The 19,760-nt window shown below is 38.0% G+C and overlaps 2 pseudogenes; both read right to left on the bottom strand.

Moving 5' to 3' along the window:
• Positions 1–1,899: 1,899 nt before the first annotated feature.
• LOC149037605 (uncharacterized) lies at positions 1,900–2,567 on the bottom strand (annotated as a pseudogene).
• Positions 2,568–5,569: 3,002 nt separating this feature from the next.
• LOC149037604 (uncharacterized) lies at positions 5,570–19,097 on the bottom strand (annotated as a pseudogene).
• Positions 19,098–19,760: the final 663 nt, after the last annotated feature.

Genomic DNA, 19,760 nt, shown 5'->3' with positions numbered 1-19,760 from the left:
AAACTTATGTAAACTCTTGAAGTTTCTGAGAAAATGAACTAAGAATAGGGAAAAGTATGAATATAAATCACAAAACATTGATCATGTACAGTTAAAAATATAAACAAAAATTAGTTCAAGACAGATAGATATCTTTATAACACAACTAAAAATTATGCAAGGTATGACATGTGATGGCATGTACTTAAATATTTCGTCAATCCTCTTAGTGGTAATATTTCGAAGGCTGAAGTGTTTGCTGACCAGATTTCTTCGTAGATCTTCTATATGTTGAAGAGAAGTTTGCAAGTGGGGATTTGCAGGTAGATTTTGGAGGAGTTTGAGACACTGTTTTATTAACCAAAAATTGAAATGCTCAACATTGACATCTTGACCATCAAATCTTGTTTGCCAAATTGGAGGACTATGGTATCCATGACGTGGCTCTGCAGTGGTTTAAAAGCTACTTTTCTTGCCACCAGCAATTTGTCCAATTCAATCAAGCTTGCTCTCCCATGCAAACCATTAAGTGTGGTATACCTCAAGGTTCGATTTCAGGCTTGTCCCGAAGTTGTACGGCACACAAAAGCACTCACGATGTACTGACAATTCCCGGGTTTAATAACGAAAATGTAACGAAAAATTACAAAATAACTGGCCTCACGATTCTCGTGGTGTTTGCGTTGTTTGTCCTCAAAAACCTCCTTCTTTCACAATACTCTTCTGTCTCCTATTAGAATTTCACTTGCCAATCATATGAATACCAAATGTAATATCCGGTTGTAACGCTAGACAGTCACGCTAGTTCCGGTCAGGCCCTCTATTGTTCATTCTGTACAAAAATGACCTCCCTAATGCTTCTGAATTAACAGACCCTCTGCTTTTCGCTGATGACACCAGTATCTTTTATCCTCACTCAAACCCAAATTGCTTAGAATCCGTATTTAACGATGAGCTCCAAAATATTGATGTTTGGCTAAAATGCAATAAGCTCGCAGTTAATATAAAGAAAGGTAACTACGTCATTTTTAAACCCAGACAGATGAAATTTAACTCCAGCATTTCTCTCTCCTTTGGAGGTAAACCCCTACAACAATCTAACATAACTAAATTCCTTGGGGTCTATATTGATGATCATCTCAACTGGAAACACCATATCAGCTATGTATGTAAATAAATCGCTAAATCAATAGGTATTGTATTCAGGTCTCGCTTTCTCCTATCCTCTACAACCAAACTCACTTTGTACTACACCTTAATTTATCCTTATATTGTCTATTGTAATTGCGCCTGGTCGTTAACATAGGGAACTAACTTAAATAGAATTTATTATTTGCAAAAGTGAACTGTGCGGGCTATCACCAACTCAGACTATCGAGCTCATTCTGCTCCTTTATTCTCCAAACTAGGAATTTTTAAATATTTTCCAATTCAATATGTTTGAAATCGCCAAATTCATGAATTGTTATAGAAAAAACTTATTGCCTCCATTGCTTCTCAATCTTTTTGTAACAAATAGCCAGATTCACAACTATGGTACCAGAACAGCCAGTAATTATCAAACACATTTGTGCTGTACAAATCTCAAGCAATTTACAATTCTTCACTAAGGTCTAAAATTTGGAACTCTCCTCCTGTTTCAGTCACTCGTTTGTCAAACCGTCTTAGTTTTAAGACGAAAATGCTAGTTTTTAATTTATTAATGTAAGTGAGGTGGCTCTCCCATAAGCCCGGTGGCTTCCTGGGTCTCCTCGCCTTCCAGCTATAACTGCTGTAAATAAATTTTTTTGTATTGTGTAAATAAGGCAAATAAGAGATGATGATGATGATGATGATGATGGTGATGAATGTAAGATTCAGATTAGCCCTTGCGATTGACATCTTGAATGTTAGCTACTACTAAGAAGAATTTAGAGCTTTTTATACCTTAGTATGGTAAAAGAGCATGATATGATAGCTGGATGGGTCGCCCTGTATGTATGTGGACTGTCCTTGCAAGGAATTTGCAGGCACAGTCTCAATCTCATCTTTGTGGGTGGCATTGTCCTCATCATTACTGGAGTCTGTATCATACTCAGAGAGCTGGTCATCTTAGTGGAGTTCCTCTGCGACTCAGTCGCCAATGGATGGCTCTTTCCAACACATGTTTTGAGGAAGAGTACCTACTGTATGCTATGTGTTGTTTGATGAATCGTAAGCTGTCTGACGGCTTTTCCATGCTTGCTGGCCAAGTGGTGCATTAAATCCTGGACCTCTTTGGACATTGCACGAACAGGAAGACGCTTCATCATTGGGATGTTCCTTAGAGGTACGTTTGTCTGCGGCAGCAGATAGTAGGAGTTGGGATGAGTAAAGTAGAAGGCTGACCACTTTGTTGCTTGTTTCAAAGACTCTTTCATGCTGTTGCCAAAGTCCCTGGCATATTCCAGCCCAGTACAATTGGGGTGCTTGAGTTGGCTACCATTATTATTAACCTCAATTGTCAAGCAAACCTCTGGCTTGATGAGGAATCCTGGACTCAGTAAGTCAATGTTTTTATCTAGCCTCTGAAGACCCAATTTTCATAGCAATGGTTCCCTGTGGACCATTGGATGTGCTTGTTACGCCTTAATATCATTTCAAATTTTAAATGGTTCCATTTTAATAAGAGGAAACTGTTTGACTATTTAGTGTGCTTCCTTAGGTATGCAACTATTGTGTTGTTGGTGTTTGCAATGCACCGAGAATGCACGACACAGGTTTCTGAGGTTTTCTAAGGACTTAACAGTTCCTTTGAGCTTTGTTACAAGCTTTATCGCTCCAATTTGGTCATTGGCTATGATTATGCTAGTTCCCTTGATATAAATGCCCATCGGTTGGCCAAAAGTGGAATGACTTCCAGAGCCATTTTTGTTGCTGTCCTCCCTGGTTCCAGCAATTACTGTGCCAAGGGAAAATGGTTCTCGGATGAATGATTGGTCATGGAATCGTATAATCTTTATATTGTTTTATTCGATCTATACGAAATATACAAAATTGTTGAGAAACCTAATCTAATGCGAGCGATTCATGAAATTGCACGGGAACTAACAATTCTCAAGTCAATCGGTTACAAAACAAATTACTTCTGTGGCGATATCCAGTCAAACGTATTTCAATAACAGGTCAGCAAAACGGGTCAGCAGATCGAACAGTAATACACTACAGGTTAGCGACGTTCAACGTAAAGTCCGTAGGGTACAAAACGCTTATGACCTTTGTCTCTGATTTCGCGTTACTTAAAACGTGTCCAAACTGAATGATCAAGTTACTTAGCTATTACGCCATCGACTGTTAATCACGCGGCTAATCAAACAATCAAATGTCAATAGACGGATGAAATATCAATCAACGAAACAATTACTTTAACCGCACTTCCACTTAGTAGTCTTTTAAGCTGCCTTCTGTCTTGGTCTGTAAGGGTTATTCAGTCTTGGTCTGTAAGGGCTATTCTGTCTTGGAATGGAGATATTGAGTGTATGTGCATTATGGGAAGTGGGTTGCTTTAAAAATGAAATACTCTCTCCACAGTTTTCTGTGCCATGCTGAACTGCCAAAAACCCTTGGTGTCTGCAAGGAAGAGGTAAGTTTGACTCCCAAGGCTCCTACTTTGAACACACTTGCAACGATTTTGCAAGGAGAGAAGTTAACTGGTATCTTTATACCATACTTTATGGTCATGCTATCAAAAACTTACTCTTCCCTACTAACACTATGTTAATCCATTTATGATAATCAAAGGTATCCTGTGGTAAGCTCATGGGGTAAGTAAAATGTTGAGTCAGGGATCTGATATTGTCAGTTATGTGGTTTTAAATTCCTCTAAATACATTTTGAGTTGTCACAATTTCATTCTTTTTTCCAATGGAAGCATTGAAATCATTCTACTAGAAGAGTAGTGTATTGAAGAGTGACTGTAATATGAACTTGTGGTTTATTAGCAATAACTGTAAAACTACATTTATCTGTCAATGTAACGGTACTTCACAATTTCATGCCAGCAAGTACTTATGTATATGTATATATATATATCTTGAGTTCATTATTATTATCATTGAAAAAGCTCTATATTATCTATTAGTCTTAGTGGTTACCAATGAATGATAAACGTTGGCAGTTTTCTTTATTTTATAGCATATACAATCGACTACATTTCATTCCTAACTTCCAGTCAAACATATCTTGAAGAAAACATTCCTAATTAATTGAAAATAGGTCAAATAAATCTTCAGTGCTAAACAAACATACCCCTTGCCCACACATATTAAATTTTCAAATTTTTCCGACTCTCCCGGACCTTATTAGGACCCCCCGTTTAATAAACTTTCAGACTTTCAAATCTCAATTTTTTGTGTGTTTACTGTTCTTTTACAAAATCAAAATGGGAGAGTTTACAGTGTACCAAAAAGAGATATATGAGTTTCCGCAGACCTGAAATAAAGTGTTTAACCGTGCCCAAAGAGGTACAGTGTGCAGCGAACAATTCTTTTTAGATTTTCCAAGCCCCCCTTTATTAAGACCCTCCATTTATTAGGTTTTCAGGTGTCATTCAACCACCCCGTTTATTCTGAGCCCCCCCTCCCCATTTATTTGGAACCAAAGAGTATGTTGGTATTTTATTTTTTCTGATTCAGACACCTGGGATTGTTCTTAAATGGAACCAGGATGGCATTCCAGTAGTTGTTCACCTGTTAACTCTATTTGTGCGTATATATTTATGTTGGTGACAAGTTTTTGGTTAGGCGAAACTTCAAAGTCTACATTTTCCATGAGCAGAATTCTTTCAATCAGGGTGTCAGTGTCTTTCTTATATCAGTACATATCTTTGCACAGGAATGTGATAATTACTCTAGGGAAAGCAGTGAACTTGTAGATTGTGTCATTTTCTCTAAGTGGAAGGTTATGTTCATTTCATAGAAACATTGCTTTAACAGCATTGCCTTGTTGTAGCTTTGACTGTGGATAACCTGTAATCCCGCTGAGTTGAAAGTTATTTTTTTAGACAATCTTTGTTGTTGCAAGTAGGGTAGGTATTTATGGCTAAATTCATTATGTTTGGGCAGCACAGTTGGTGGGTGTGGCTTTTGGTTATGTTATCGTGAGACAGGTCTTGTGGCTTAGCTCTCATAATCTGTGTGCTCTTGGTAGTAGACAGACACTTGCCATAATAATGCCTCAGTTTATTGTCTGTTATGGTATAAAACTCATTTTCTTTTTGTAGGTTAATATGTTGTTTTTGCCATAAAGAAATTTCGCTCGTGCTACTGCTATTGTAGAGTAGAGCATTTCTCACTACAGTCCCATTTTTTTCTGTAGTAATTTCAGGCCTATTCCATTTGATTATTTCACTTACTGTAAAAATACCAGATGTCTGGTTGGTGAGCAAGGAGTCTATCTTTGTTACTTCTTTGGTTGGTGGAGAAAACTTAAAGTCAACGTCATGTGGAGGTGTGTTGAGCACTCCACTGCAGGAATTGTCGTTAGTTGTCGTTTTGTAAACTCATGTGCCTTCACCATTACTATGAAGACTGTTATTGTTTCTTTTGCTACTTGCAAATGGACATCACTTCGCTCACTTGTGAGAGATTCTTTCTGCATTTGAAGATAAAATTTGCATCCCAAGCGGCCATGTAATATCCTCTATTAGTGTGTCACCTTGGCAACAATGGATGGTCTTTGCTGCAGCTGCTCTTAAAGGAAACTGTCTTCTCAGAATCTGAAGTTGATTTCTGTTGGATATTTTGAATTGTATTGTTATTTCGAAAATTGGTGTCAAGTTTTCCATTTTATTCTTTGATAGATAGGAATATTCTTTGTGTTGCTTATTTTCTATACATGCATTTGAGAATGTCACCCGAGTAATGCTGGGTCTCTGAGATCCAGCAACTCTATAGTCAATATCTTGCACTACGCATTGTGGCCCATTAGTAAGTCCATCACCTATGTCAGCATTTACAGTCAAGTCATACCTTGATCCTACAGTAATATTTAGATTTTTGTATAAGCCCATTGTTTTGAAGGATCATCAGGGACTTTTTTCTTTACTTCATGTTTTAATTCATCAGATATATCACCAATAACAACGTCTATAGCATCTATCTGAGCTTTTTCACTTTGGGACAAATTGTAGACAGCTTCATTGTGAGCGTTTACCGATGCATTGGTTGAAAATACATGTGTCAGGGAGGCTGGATAATTTGGTTCCCCTGGTTTTGATTTCAGAATTCTTGATTTCAGGACTGTGATATCATCTTGGGTTTGTTTTCCTTCTCTTAATCTCTGAAAATCATCAAAAAAATCCTTGGGTGCTACCGTATTTTTGTCTTGGATGCCTTTTAAAATCTGTGACTGTGGCAAGTGTCTCAACTACACCTGCCATGCAATTCTTGCTTTAGGTGGTCACTTAAACAAATAAACCTACATTTTTTAGCTCTTTATACAAGATGATTGATCAAGAAAGCTGAATAGTGTGAAAAACTTTCGAGATTTTTGTAGGAATGGAAAATTTCACGTTTAGAGAGATGCATGCAGGCGAAAAATCAATGGGAAAATCGTAGTGTTTCTTTCTCCTGTCGTTTATTACTTTGAATATTTCCTAAAATCAGGAAATAGGGCTCTTGTACAGAACAAAACATTCATTAGTATATAATTTGATCGTCTAGAATTATTATTGCTTAGTTTACAATAAGGAAATTGTAACAGGAGAGGAGATTTTAAAGTCACATGCCGCGTTCTTATTGACGTACAAGTTCCCGAGTGTGACAACTTAGGCTTTTCCATACCATGCATGACGCGAAACTCTGCCCCCTTATTTGATAGGAAATATCAGTAGCCCCATAAATTAATTAACTGCACCATGTTTCCAGAAAATAAGACTGGAAAATCTTTTTTCTCTTTTCTAACATCAAGAAATTCCACGTATAGAAATAGTATTTGTAGCGTGACTGCGTGACCTTTCATGAGAAGTAAAAACTGTTTATCTTTTTTTTTTCAGAGACGCCTCTAGAAAGTTCTTAATCCTTCTGTCATCCTATTTCCCTGTTTTTTGACTGTGAATATCATCTGCATTTGCCATTATTTTCACTGATTGTTATGGCCTTTCCTGCATGCGCGTGTGAGCCAGTTCATATCCAACACTCTTTCAAGTTTCTTTGGGAGGTGTCAGGCTTAGGTGTGTAGGTCTGGCTCAAAAGATATCTGCACACTGCAACACGGTTTTCTATGTTTCTCCTTTTTCTTTATTTGTATTTTTATTCTCTTCCTTGCATTATCACAGTTATGTATTTTTATTCCCTCAGCACGTTCCCTCAGATTTGGAAGTAGGCTATGAAAAGTCAATATTGACCAGAACTGAAACCCTTCTCTTTCACTACTTGTTTCAGAGAACCCCTGTTATTTATAACTTTTTTTCTCAAGAGAATGTGTTTTTATTTGCTATATATTTCCATTAGTACATGAAACTAGGTCCTGAGAAGTTTTTTTGTGTCATGTTTGCGACAACATCAATTGAGAAATCAAAGGCAATTACGCCTGAGAAATTCGTTTGTAACCTTCTACCTGTAGAAGGCAAATCCATGTAATGAAATGTTCTAAGACCTCTGTACACTAGAGAAATTACGTGATGTTGAGGGGTCAAATATATACACTAAATCTACGACCCTCAAATGGATTACGTACTCATACATGTAACATCTGGAAAATGTCATGCATGTATACCACCGTAAGCGCACCTGGCGAATTCTATCCACTAGCTTCAATAGTAAAGAGACAACTTATTTACTATTTGTATATGAGCAAGCTTATTTAACCTACTTGAAAAAATACTTCATGAAGTCTACTTTGTCAGACATAACGCGTGGGAGTTAATTTCAAGTTTTTACTTTCTCAGTTCGTGCAGTGATGCTCACTAGTTTGTTCTGTCCAATACGCTTTTAATGTGAAGTAACATCGACCTCGACAGAAAAATTAAGCTCACCCTGTCATAATCGATGGTTTGATACCGTAAGTACCAATTTGGGTACATCATTGAGCTTTGATCACAATAATGAAAAAAATGTGCGTTTCCTTATGCTTGCCACATTTATTCTTGGGAAAATTATTTTACTAGAGGGTGATGTCGCTTAGCTTGGTGCATCTTGACTCTGGCCAACGAAAATTATCAAGGTGAACCCCATGAAATTCTTGTCAAATGTTTTAAAAACTTTGTCTACCCTTGATTTGCATGCGAAAAGAAAAGGCAGATTTGGAACGGTATTTCACAATATTTTATTCATTGGTCAATTTGTGAACTTTTTTATAGCAGCCCAAGGAAAAAGCAAATTGAAACAACCGGCGTCAAAATGAATTCCAACTTTTTCAACAAGGAGTTTATCAGTTCATTTTTCCAGTAAATTTAAGTGGGGGTCAATTTTTTGTGACAGCCAAATATAGACATCTCTGAAACGTCTCTGAAACTCTTAAGTTTTCACTTCTGGTAATATTTTCCTACTTCTCGCAACAGTGCGACAGACATTGTTAATCCTATGTAGTGTAGGTGTATCAGTTGTATTATGTCTTCATAGTGATGCCATGTAAGAAATCAAGTGTCTAAAAAGCCCTCCATTCAACCTAACACTCGAATTGATAAAGTCAAGATGGTTCAGTTTTGCAACTAACTGTACAACCAAATGTTATTTTCTCACACTAGCCAGAGATGGCAACAGCTCATACCTCTAAATTCGTTGGTATACAGCTTTAAAAAAAACATTTGAGAGACGTTGATGTATCCCAAACATGTGTTTCGTCCAAGAAAAAGCTAATTCTAGCGTGTATTGGCTTATTTGAAGATTATGAAGGCCGCGAATTCACAGTATGCCTCAAATATCATGCAAAACTTGGTGTGAGATTCAGACCTTCGGGTTCGTAAGTAAAAAGTTTATTTTGTAACTAAACAATAAACAAGAACAAAACATGACGAAATATCAAAGCTATAAATTGTAACTGTTCATTGTTCAGTTTATGCCCGGGACTAACAACTCATTGTTCGGTCTTCGCAGAAGTCTCTTTTGCTATCATAAATCTCAATCAACTTCAATGTCACTGTTGCTCAGCTCAATAAGTGAACTTTCTGGTGCTGCCTCTTCGACATCCAACAGCATAACATCAGCAAATGGGTCAGTCGCGCAAGTACCTTTAAGGGCTTGCTGGATGGATGCCAGGCAATCTTGTCCTACACGACAAGGTTGACCCTCCTTTAGGCAGTGAGTCTGATCATCTTCAGATCTGTCAGGAGCCACAGTAAGTGCACAGCTTCTGAAAGAACAGATAATTAACTCTCTGTCTAGATTTTCCCAGGCCTCAAGAACCCATTTGATGATTTCCTGATGAGATGGGCCACGCATGTTTCCTGTAGCTGTAAATACATGAGCTCTGACGGCCATCCATACATTGTACTTCTCTGTTACTTTGGCCTTGAAGGGCTTATTCCATGCCACGTCAGGGGGTTGGATATACTTAGTGCAACCACAGGGTACTATGACAGGATCAATCTTTGCCTGTGCGAGTTCTTGCTTGACACTGTCTGTGATGTGGCATTTAAAAGAGTCCCAAGCCAACATCCGACGAGTACATGAGAACTTGTTCAATACTCCTTGCAACTAGTCACGAGTCAGGTCTTCATTCATCCATCCATTCACAGAAGAGGCTACATAGCACCTATTTTTATACTCCTCATTAAGCTGCTTTGTTTCTCTCTTGGCTCCCAGAAAGACAATAAACGGCTTTAGTTTTATTCCGTCTGCCTTTGCTGTCAAATAGACGGAGACTTTGGACCTCTCATGTCCTGCTGTCTTCAGTCGAATTGATTTTTCTCCCACGTTGTCAACGGTAGTGCTGGACAGCATATATTGCCTGACCGCTGTTTGGTCCATGGCAATAATGTCACTATGACTGTAGGAATGCCTGTTTTGCTGTCGTTGTACTTGTAAGATATAGGCAATAAGCTTGTCAACAAGCCTGTCCTGGTCTTTCTGCAATTCAGTGGTTCTGCACCTCTCAGACAGCCTATTCCTGGCCATACACTTCTGGGCCCAGCCATTACTTAGAATAAAAGATGGAGAAACCTGCCATGCCTTGCATTTTTGCTCATGAATAGCTTGCGCTTTGTGCGGAATCATTGCCCTTGAAACTTGAAGGCCAGTGGACCTGCGTTCATGTATCCACTCTAAAAGCTCGTCTTCCAGGCCAACAGCAAATGGTTTTCTAACTCCTCCATCAAGACATTTCCTCTTGTTATCTGCAGCCTGAAGTTTTGCCTTGGTGCTTTGCCATTCACAAATTCTCTTATGGTCTACATTGAATTTTTTTGCAGCGCTATAGATGCTTTTACTTTCTTTGGCAAACTTGATAGTTTCTAAGTTATATTCAGTCGAGTACGAACTTTTTTTTATTTTTTTATTTTTTTTTTTACTGAACTGAGATGCATCAGTCTCCATGCTTTCAGAACGAAGGAGGATGAAAACGTGACTTGTGTGATATATATCTTTTGTGTATGTATGTAATTATGTGCAAGAACAAAGAACTCCCAGTACATGACAGGAAACACGTGTGGCTTCCGCTGTAGCTTTGCAAACTGAACAGCTCGCTTTTAGTGCCAGAGCATTCAATGAGGATTCAAAGCCATGCCTCGCTCAAGTTTTCAAAGTCGGACCTCAGGTAAAATTCTGATGAACAATCCCTAACTAGCCGAGTGGGCTCTTTGGAAAATATAAAAAAAACAGCCACCTTTTCTCAGAACGCAAAGAATTACCTCCTAGATGTGTGCTGAATAGGAGAGGAAACTAGTAAGGCAACTGCCTTTAAGCTGACTTCCCAAATATAGAGGTTAAGAGACGACACCAGCCAGAAATGTTGTCTAAGGCTGACCGGTTGATAGAACAGCAAATTTCTCCATACTTCAGCCGGTTATCTGTCATAACAAAAGTTGGTTTATCGATGTGGTCCCCCTCTGCAAATATGAATGAGGACGAAGAGGCTGATACCGATGATCTAGCTTCAGAAGATAATGAGATGCATCAGTCTCCATGCTTTTAGATCAAAGGAGGATGAAAATGTGCCTTGTGTGATTTATATCTTTTTAAACATCTCTGGAATCAAATATCTGATCTGTCAGTTTGCACATCACATGAATGCATGAAGGTGCTAGATCTCACGAGTTTACAATAAGGTAATTATGTGCAAGAACAAAGAGCTCCTAGTACGTGACAGGAAACACGTGTGGCTTCCGCTGTAGCTTTGCAAACTGAACAGCTCACTTTTAGTGCCAGAGCATTCAATGAGAATTCATGCTCTGGCACTTGTGTTTGAAGTGCAATTCACATCAGTTATGCGAGGTCCTCATATCTATAAATCTGTGTGGACTCCAACTTTGGGAGGGAAACTTAACTGCCACGAGGATGATCGCAAGGAAGCCAAACAACATGATGAATATGCAATTTGGATGTATTTGGGAGCTAATACCAGCAGCGAGCTTGTAGGACATGTGCCAATGGAACCATCTTACCTTATCTATACATTTCTGAGAGCTTACGATGATAATGAGGTTTCTGTTAAAGTAACAGGGTCAAGAAGGCTGGAGAACGGACTTGTTGTGTCAGGAACATTCAAAGTGCAGACACCAAGCAGGGCTATTTCCATAAAGTTTGAGCGGGAGATTTTGCACCCGAAAGAACTTTGTGCCCACATGGACATTTCAATCAAAACTCTGAGAAAAATTCCAATGTTGTCATAAAATTTTCAGACAATGAAACTAGAGATTGTAAGCCATTAAAGAAATACTGTAATAATCAATACCTGTATTCCTTTTGTGCACTTCTTTATTATTCTTTTTTCTTAGAGGGGGGGGAGGTTAGGCGCTTAAAAAGTACTTTTTGGAGGTGGGCACTTATTCGAGGTTGGGCGCTTAATCAAATAAATATGGTATATGTAGTGATAGCATGCTTGAAAAAAATATGCAGATATTTTACAATCGAAGCAGACAAATGATCATGGAGATCTGCAGACTATCCTGAAATTGTTATTTAGCAGAGAGCATGAACAACGTGATTGAATAATTCCTACGGAGAGTCTTCGGGTCACTCAACAGATGTTAGCTTAGTGAAGTTCTGCATGGAAATGTTCGATGGTGGTAAGTGACAACAACAACTCTGTCTTAATTTCATTTTCAGGATAGAAGCACAGTTTTTAGTCTGATAGAACTATTGATATTTTCTCTCAAGCGAGAGTGCAGAATTTCTTGTCTGTAAAAGCCAAAGTTGTAGCACACTGGAACTTGTGGTAATGTTAACCAACACGCAGCATGTGACTTTAAAATCTCCTAAAATGAGCAATGATGACGATAAACAATCAAATTATGGACTAATGAATGTTCATCTTGTATAAAGAGCTGAAAAATGTAAGTTTATTTAGTCGAGTGACCGCCTAAAGCAAGAATTGCGTGACAGGTGTAGTTGAGAGAAACTTGTCACAGTCACATAATTTAAAAGGCATCCAAGACAAAAATACGGTAGTGACCAAAGACTTTTTTGATGATTTTCAGAGACGAAATATTGGGTTATAAAGGGTAATTAAGATTAGTCTTGTAGCTTTCTGGCAACGGGAGATATTTGACCTCAAAGTTGTCAAATATTGGGATGAATCGAAAAGTTTAAAAACACAGTCTTATATTTTCCTCTGTTGATTGACAAGCCATCAATCAAATTGACTGATACTTGTGGCAGACATTAACTAAGGATGTAGAAATATGTGTGCAAACCCTCAGAGTAATTAATTAAATATCATCGCAGAGAGAGCTTCATACATGTCACCTATTTTGAAGTGATTTCCTCGGGGAAAGCCAAGAAAAACCGGAGGGGTGGTCTAACCAAAATTAAAGCAGAAACCATTTTGAGTTTTGGGGTAGACCCTTTAAACTGGCAAAGTTTCATTGAAATCAGTGAGATGGCATGTAGCACAACTGCCTGGTGCTCTCGTGGACATGCTCTTAACAACTGTGAAAAATATTTATCATCCTTTTGGCTCATTATTTCTGTTAGATAAAAAACTGGTTGTAGTTGATGTAAATCTCCTACAGCCATTATACTTAAGCTGCCAAATGGTTTGTTGGTATCTGTTATTTGTTGGAGTCTCAGATTGAGGAAGTTAAACATTCCAATTCCTTCCATTGAAATTTCATCAATAAATATCAGGTGCAACTTTCTTAATTGAGTTCTAATGGTATTCAGTCGATCTCTATCCAATGTGCAGTAACTAAAACTTCTGTTTATTGGTATTTTAAAAGCAGAATTCAATGTGTTCCCCTTTATGTTAAATGCTGCCTTTCCTGTAGGTGCTGCTTTCAAGTCTTAAATGTTATCAGGATTTTCTCCTGGGATACTGTTCAGATATCTATCAAGTGCTTGGTTTATAGAGAATGATACATGGGCATGTATAGAAATGGAATTTCTCTTCGAGTGTTTAACTTGATAGCTAATGAGTGAGCGCAGCAAGCAAGTGAGATGTCGAGTTGAACACGAGAAGAGAAATTCCCTGTCTACAAGTAGCCATGTATTATTTTGTTTATCGTATAAACACAATAGCCCTTTAAATGGCTAAGAATATATGAAAGTCTTATAGTAGTGTACATTACTGCTAGGATCACTTTCATATATTCATAATAGCCCTTTACTGAGGAGAAAAGCCGACTTCATTAATGAATGAAAATAAATGAATCAACAGTCCCTGAATAACAATTGTAGAGTGTATTGGAAAATGAGTTGAATCACGATTACAAAAACAATGGTCATAAACTTCATGTTATAAAATTCTCATTTACTGCATTTGTCCTCACCGACATAAGAGGTTTTTCAGGTAAACAACCAAAATTGACCAGTGGCAAATCTTCCAGTTGTTGATTTTCATTCTCAGCCGAGAGAAATGCTATCAAGGCCACTGAATATGTAACTTTCAGTTTTTCTTTTAGTACATTGGTTTCCTTCTCCTTCTTGAAAGTTTGAACCTCAGTCTGTCAGCGGTACGGGTTTTTTAGTATTTTAGCCACTGTAATTCAAGAAAGCTCTGATAAACAACTTGTATGGAGAATTGTGAAGGCTTTGCCTTTCATTCATTGACCTGACCAAGTGGCGCCAAAGGCGAGTGACGTGTCAACAGCTGACTGGCTATACTAACACGCATGAAAAAATACGATATTTTTTCACATGTGTTGTTACGGCTCTTCTCAGGGCCAGAAATCCCTGTATAACACCACTGTTTATGTGATAAAATGCATTAATTACTGTACTTTTCCCAACTCCAGCTCCACCACTTAAAAATGATCTCAAGGGTTCCTCTTTAGTTTTGATAGAATGCAGTATATGGGAAAAAAAGTACTTTTGTTTTCTATTCAAGGAGTGCACAAGCTTCCTGTAGTCACTATCATTTAATCTACAGTACCTCTGTCATTTGACCTTAGTAAAATTCCAGTATCATTAACATGTCACATTGACTATATTCCTTACTACTACCTGGGTCAAAACAGCCAAACAGTTCGCTTGGTTTAGTCTTACTAACAAGATCTTGGTCATTGATATGTTGGGTATTTGGAGCAACAGGTTGAGCATTTCCCTCATTATTTTGCTGCTGTAGCTCATCAACAGCTGCATCAACATTGTCTGGGTAGTGGTCATAATTCTGTTTGTTTTTATTTTCTATAATTTCCACTTGTACTTTTCTTGACATGAAAGAGAGCTTCCAATTAAATCTTTACATTCATTTCTCCAGGGATAATACAACATGAGCTGCTTACGATAATAGTTTTCAGGGTCTTTGTCTTTTCAAGAAATTGATGGAATGTTATATCCTCTCCATATTTCATATCATCAAGTAGTTGCTTGACTTTGGTGTAATTCTCTTAATTATCTTAAACTCACTTTCATCATGCATCAATTCTTCAAGAGGTTGAAGGATAACAATTTCATTGAATCGGCAAACATTGTGCCCTAGTTTCCTGCAGGCTTTAGCATGTCTATGCAACTGTAAATTGATTAATTCTCTCATTTCATCAGATTGATTATTTTTACATGTTACATACTTGTCCACAAAATGGTCAATGGTATTATCAGATGCCTTTCCATACTCTGGTGCTCCTTTAACCCAAAACAAAGCATAAATGTGAGGAGAACCTCTTTGTTGAAATTCAACTCTGTAAAAATAATCTACTATCTGTCCCAAAGGTTCGGCAGTGCTTTTTGAGACGTCTTTTATAAACAACTGGACCATGTGTTCAAAATGTATGGTACAAGTCACAGGGTCTTTTTGAATAAAGTCTGACTTATTTTGTCAAGACATGTTTGCAATCTCATTAGCAGTATAATCTCGTTGATATATAATCCTTCTCAATATCCTCAAAAGGTGAGACCATCTTTTTTCTGCAGCAGAAAATGAGCACTCGTCAGACAGATTTAATAAAAAATATTCTCGTAGGCTAATTTATATATATATATATATATATATATATATATATATATATATATATATATATATAACTAACTGCAGACAGTACTGTTTCGGCCTTCTGGGCCTCATCAGTGCAGTGCTGATGCTAGGATGGAGGTAAGGCTATATAGCCACCCCAAGTGATCTCACACGTGTGGTATCATCTAAGCCATGCCAAAGTGCTCAAACTAGATAAACTAGTGAGCATGCATAATGCTAGCAGCAATGACTCATCCTAGTAGAGTGCTCAATTTGGACATGAAAGCAAAGCTTTGTATGCCAAAGAGCTATATCTAACTGCAGACAGTACTGTTTCGGCCTTCTGGGATATATATAGAAACGAATCCTGGAATATTCGGATTTCTTTGTAGCGTGTGGTTATGCACAACGCAAAGTTCTCCACGAAATGCAGAAAGTGCTAACATTGACTCAAGAGGAATGTTTACAGACCAAAGAACGTGAACCAACAGATCGAATTCCTCTGGTGACTACATTCAACCCCCATACCACATTTATTGCAGAAATTGCTAAACGAAATTGGAACTTTCTCAAATCAAAAGAAAGATTATCGCTCATCTTCAACAAGCCACCTTTAGTAGCTTACCGACGACCGAAAAGTCTACGAGACAGACTTGTTCGTTCAAGATTTGTAAATGAAACACCTCAGAATTTGATACCAAAGGGATGTAGAGCATGTGAAAGAACGAAGTGTAGTTGGTGTAAAAAGATCAACCAGACCACAACTTTCACCAGTCCCAATAACAACAAGACCTATACCATATTTCATACAGTGGACTGCCAATCGTCATGGATCATTTACATAATCGAGTGCAACATTTGCAAACTTCAATACGTTGGTAAAAGCGAAACTGCATTTAACCTATGGTTAAACAATCACAGAAACCATATTAAAAAGGGAGTGAGTAGCTGCGAACTCACGGAACACTTTTTACATAACAAACGAACTCACGACTTTAACAATAATGTTACCATAACCATTATAGAGCAAATCCGAAAAGATCATTTAGAGACTGACAAAAAGAAAGAAGTTCTTAGAGAAGGAGAGATTTTTTGGCAAAGAACATTAAACTCCTTTCAGCCATATGGACTAAACAAAAGAACTGGATAAAGCTTTTACGCGAAAACCTTTATAAAGTTTTAGGTACATAAATTGTTTATAACATACGTTATAAAGGTTTTAAAACTGTTTACCAATTAGAAACACTAATTGTTTACGAGAGATTTTACTCAGCATTTAATCAAGCAACATGCACTGTACTACGTCACACAATTAACCAATTACGACTCTGTAACAATTGCATGTTAAGGCCCCTGAGGAAGGCAAATGCCGAAACGCATCGGGTCTTTAATAAAGTGTTGAAAACGGAAGCACATTCTCCATTGTGCAAAGTATATATATATATATATATATATATATATATATATATATATATATATATATATATATATATATATATATATATATATAATATATATATATATATATATAACTAACTGCAGACAGTACTGTTTCGGCCTTCTGGGCCTCATCAGCTTCTGCAGTTTTACAAATATTTGTTATTTTTGTGCTCGCCGTGGGTTGCGTGACAAATAGTGTAACAAATATGATAATCAAAGCTAATAAAGATGTTGACTTCTGAAGCTACCGTTCATGTAGCGGAAATTATGAACCGAAAATTTGTCTTGTTTCCTGTAAACAACGAAATATCTTATTCACTCGTAAGGTAATAAGAAGTTCAAGTTTTAAACAACAGTGGATGTTAATTCTCACCTTTCGACTCGAAACCCTCGAGACCAGTGAATGATGGGGTTTCTTTGAAAAGGTCAATGATTTTAGCAGTTGCCGCCGACGGCATCTTCGGAGCTTCACCTCCTCCAGTTTTTTTCTGCTCTTTGGCCAGTTCTGTGAACTCTTTTTTGGCCTGTGCGTGTAAATTTTTCCATTTTTCTCTCACCTCGGTAGTCGTCCTCCGAGCAACTCCTACGGCGTTGACAGCATCCGCGATTTTACACCATATTTCATTTTTTTTTGGTTTGTGACGCTGTTTGTAAGTTTACTTTGTATAATGGAAAGGTTTTCCTCTACTTTTTCCGTTAAGATGGCTATTTTGCACGCGCTGAAATTTTGTTTACGGGCTTTGTGTGAGACTGCAGGGGAAGCCATTCTTCAGCTCGCACCTTGCTCACCATAGCAACAATTTACGAAAAGAATATTATGGGTTCTAACCTCAGGTTAGCCGCGTCTAACACGAGGCTAACTAACAGGCTCTTTAACCGAGCTTTGAGAAACGCTATTTTAACCCTGTGTTAACAAACCTGCGGTTAAGAAATTTAACCCGCGGTTAGCCCTAACCTCAGGTTTAGTTTAACCCTCTTTTGAACAGCCGGGCCCAGAAGTTTATTTTATTCTTAAAATATATGGCTCTATATAAGTATTCCCTCGAGTCTGAGCTCTGTCTCATACAACTTTGATTAGGGTGACAAATGAAAGATAAGTAGTATAAAAGTTGACGAAAATATTAGAAATGTGGTACAAAACTTGGAACAGAAAAGAGATCATGAAAGTTATACCAACTAACTTGGAGGGAAAGCAAAATAGGTGAGGCTACTTTCTCCCTTCAATTCTGTGTCAGTTTCTGTCTCAGTCTCGGTTTCATACTGTGAATTGGAGTTGGTTTCACTAATCAAGGGCTCTTCCTGGATGACTACATCTTCATCTTTTGGGTCTTTGGCTTCCTCTAGATTTTCCTCTTTTTCTTCCTTGTTTTTCTGTGACTTACTTTTTTCCTGCTGTAATAGTAACTTCTGATGCTCTTAAAGAAATTATAATAAAAAAGCGTAGAGGGTTTGATGGATAGCTTTTTTCTTATATGCTCTTACAACAAAACTGCAATACGAACCTTTCTTCATGTGGCTGAGCTTCATTCTTGTCCTGCAACTGCGCTTTCAAGTCGATCACTTTGTTTTTAAGATCCTCTTTTTATTGTAGTATGACTTGCAACTGATGCAATCTTCAATCCGCATTGAGGCTTCGCAGAATTCTGAGAGGAGTCTCGTTGTCTGTGGACTTCATTTCGACTGTGTGGTCAACGGTTGCTTCAAGGGTTTGCAGCATTTCATTATCGGCAGTATCACTACTTGTCGCGGCAAAGACATTTTTTAGGAACTATGGAATAAAAGATGAAAAATGGACTTCACATCTTTCGTACAGAAATGCGCAGGGGAAATAATTACCTGCTGACAATCTCTTTTTGACTTCACGCTGATGCTTAAGGAGGTACCCCTAGTAGAGGTGGTTGCATGCAGGCCACGTCACGATAAGAGCACTGCAAAAGGAAGCCTTTTCTGCCGAGTCAAAGGCGCTAACTGCAGACAGATAAAAGAAAACAGTGCGAAAAGATTCAAGGTTGCTAGAGCAGCCGGGTTGATTGCAGTGTCTATGTACCTCCACTAGGGACTTTAAGAACTGAGAACGCGGTGGTCTGGAAAACTTGAGGACCGAGAGTGGGGCTGGGGCGAGCACCGCGTTCTAAGCGCGGGAAATATGTAGTTAAGATCAACAACGCAATCATTTAGACTAATAGTTATGATCTGGAAAACAGTGAAAACGCTTTTCGCCTTTCCCTATAAGAATGACTCAAAACTCATTTAAGACTTTACAGGAAGCTTTGCTCCTTTCTCTGGAAGAAAAGCTAATAGATGGCGAAGAATTTGCCGTGCTGTATGAAGAATTCACTCCCCAAAACCTTCCGTTTCGCCACTGGGATTATGAAAAATTTTCCCTCGAAAACAAAGACCCCGCAGAGTGCAAGGCAGACTTCAGATTTGAAAAGAGTGACATCTCATTGTTGGTGGATGTTTTACAGATGCCTGATACCTTCACATGCCCGAATGGTACCGTTTGTGATTCAACAGAAGGACTTTGTGTTATACTAAAGCGTTTTAGCTATCCATGTAGGTTGTCTGATATGATTTCTACTTTTGGTCGATCAGTACCCGAGCTCAGCATGATTAGCAACGAAGTTACTGAATGGATGTACAATGCTCATGGCCACAGGATTACCGAATGGAATCATTTCATTATGTCTCCTAACCTACTGCAAACTTACTCTGTAGCAATTCATGTCAAAGGTGCCGCCTTGGACAACTGTTTCGCTTTGTTGATGGAACAGTTCGTCCCATATCAAAACCAGGAGTCAATCAAAGAGCTGTTTATAATGGCCACAAGCGTGTTC

Source organism: Pocillopora damicornis, chromosome 11 (assembly GCF_964200805.1).
Source record: "Pocillopora damicornis chromosome 11, jaPocDami1.2, whole genome shotgun sequence".
NCBI lineage: Eukaryota > Metazoa > Cnidaria > Anthozoa > Scleractinia > Pocilloporidae > Pocillopora > Pocillopora damicornis.
Note: the sequence above shows the minus strand (reverse complement) of the source record. Positions and strands in the feature narration are given on the sequence as shown.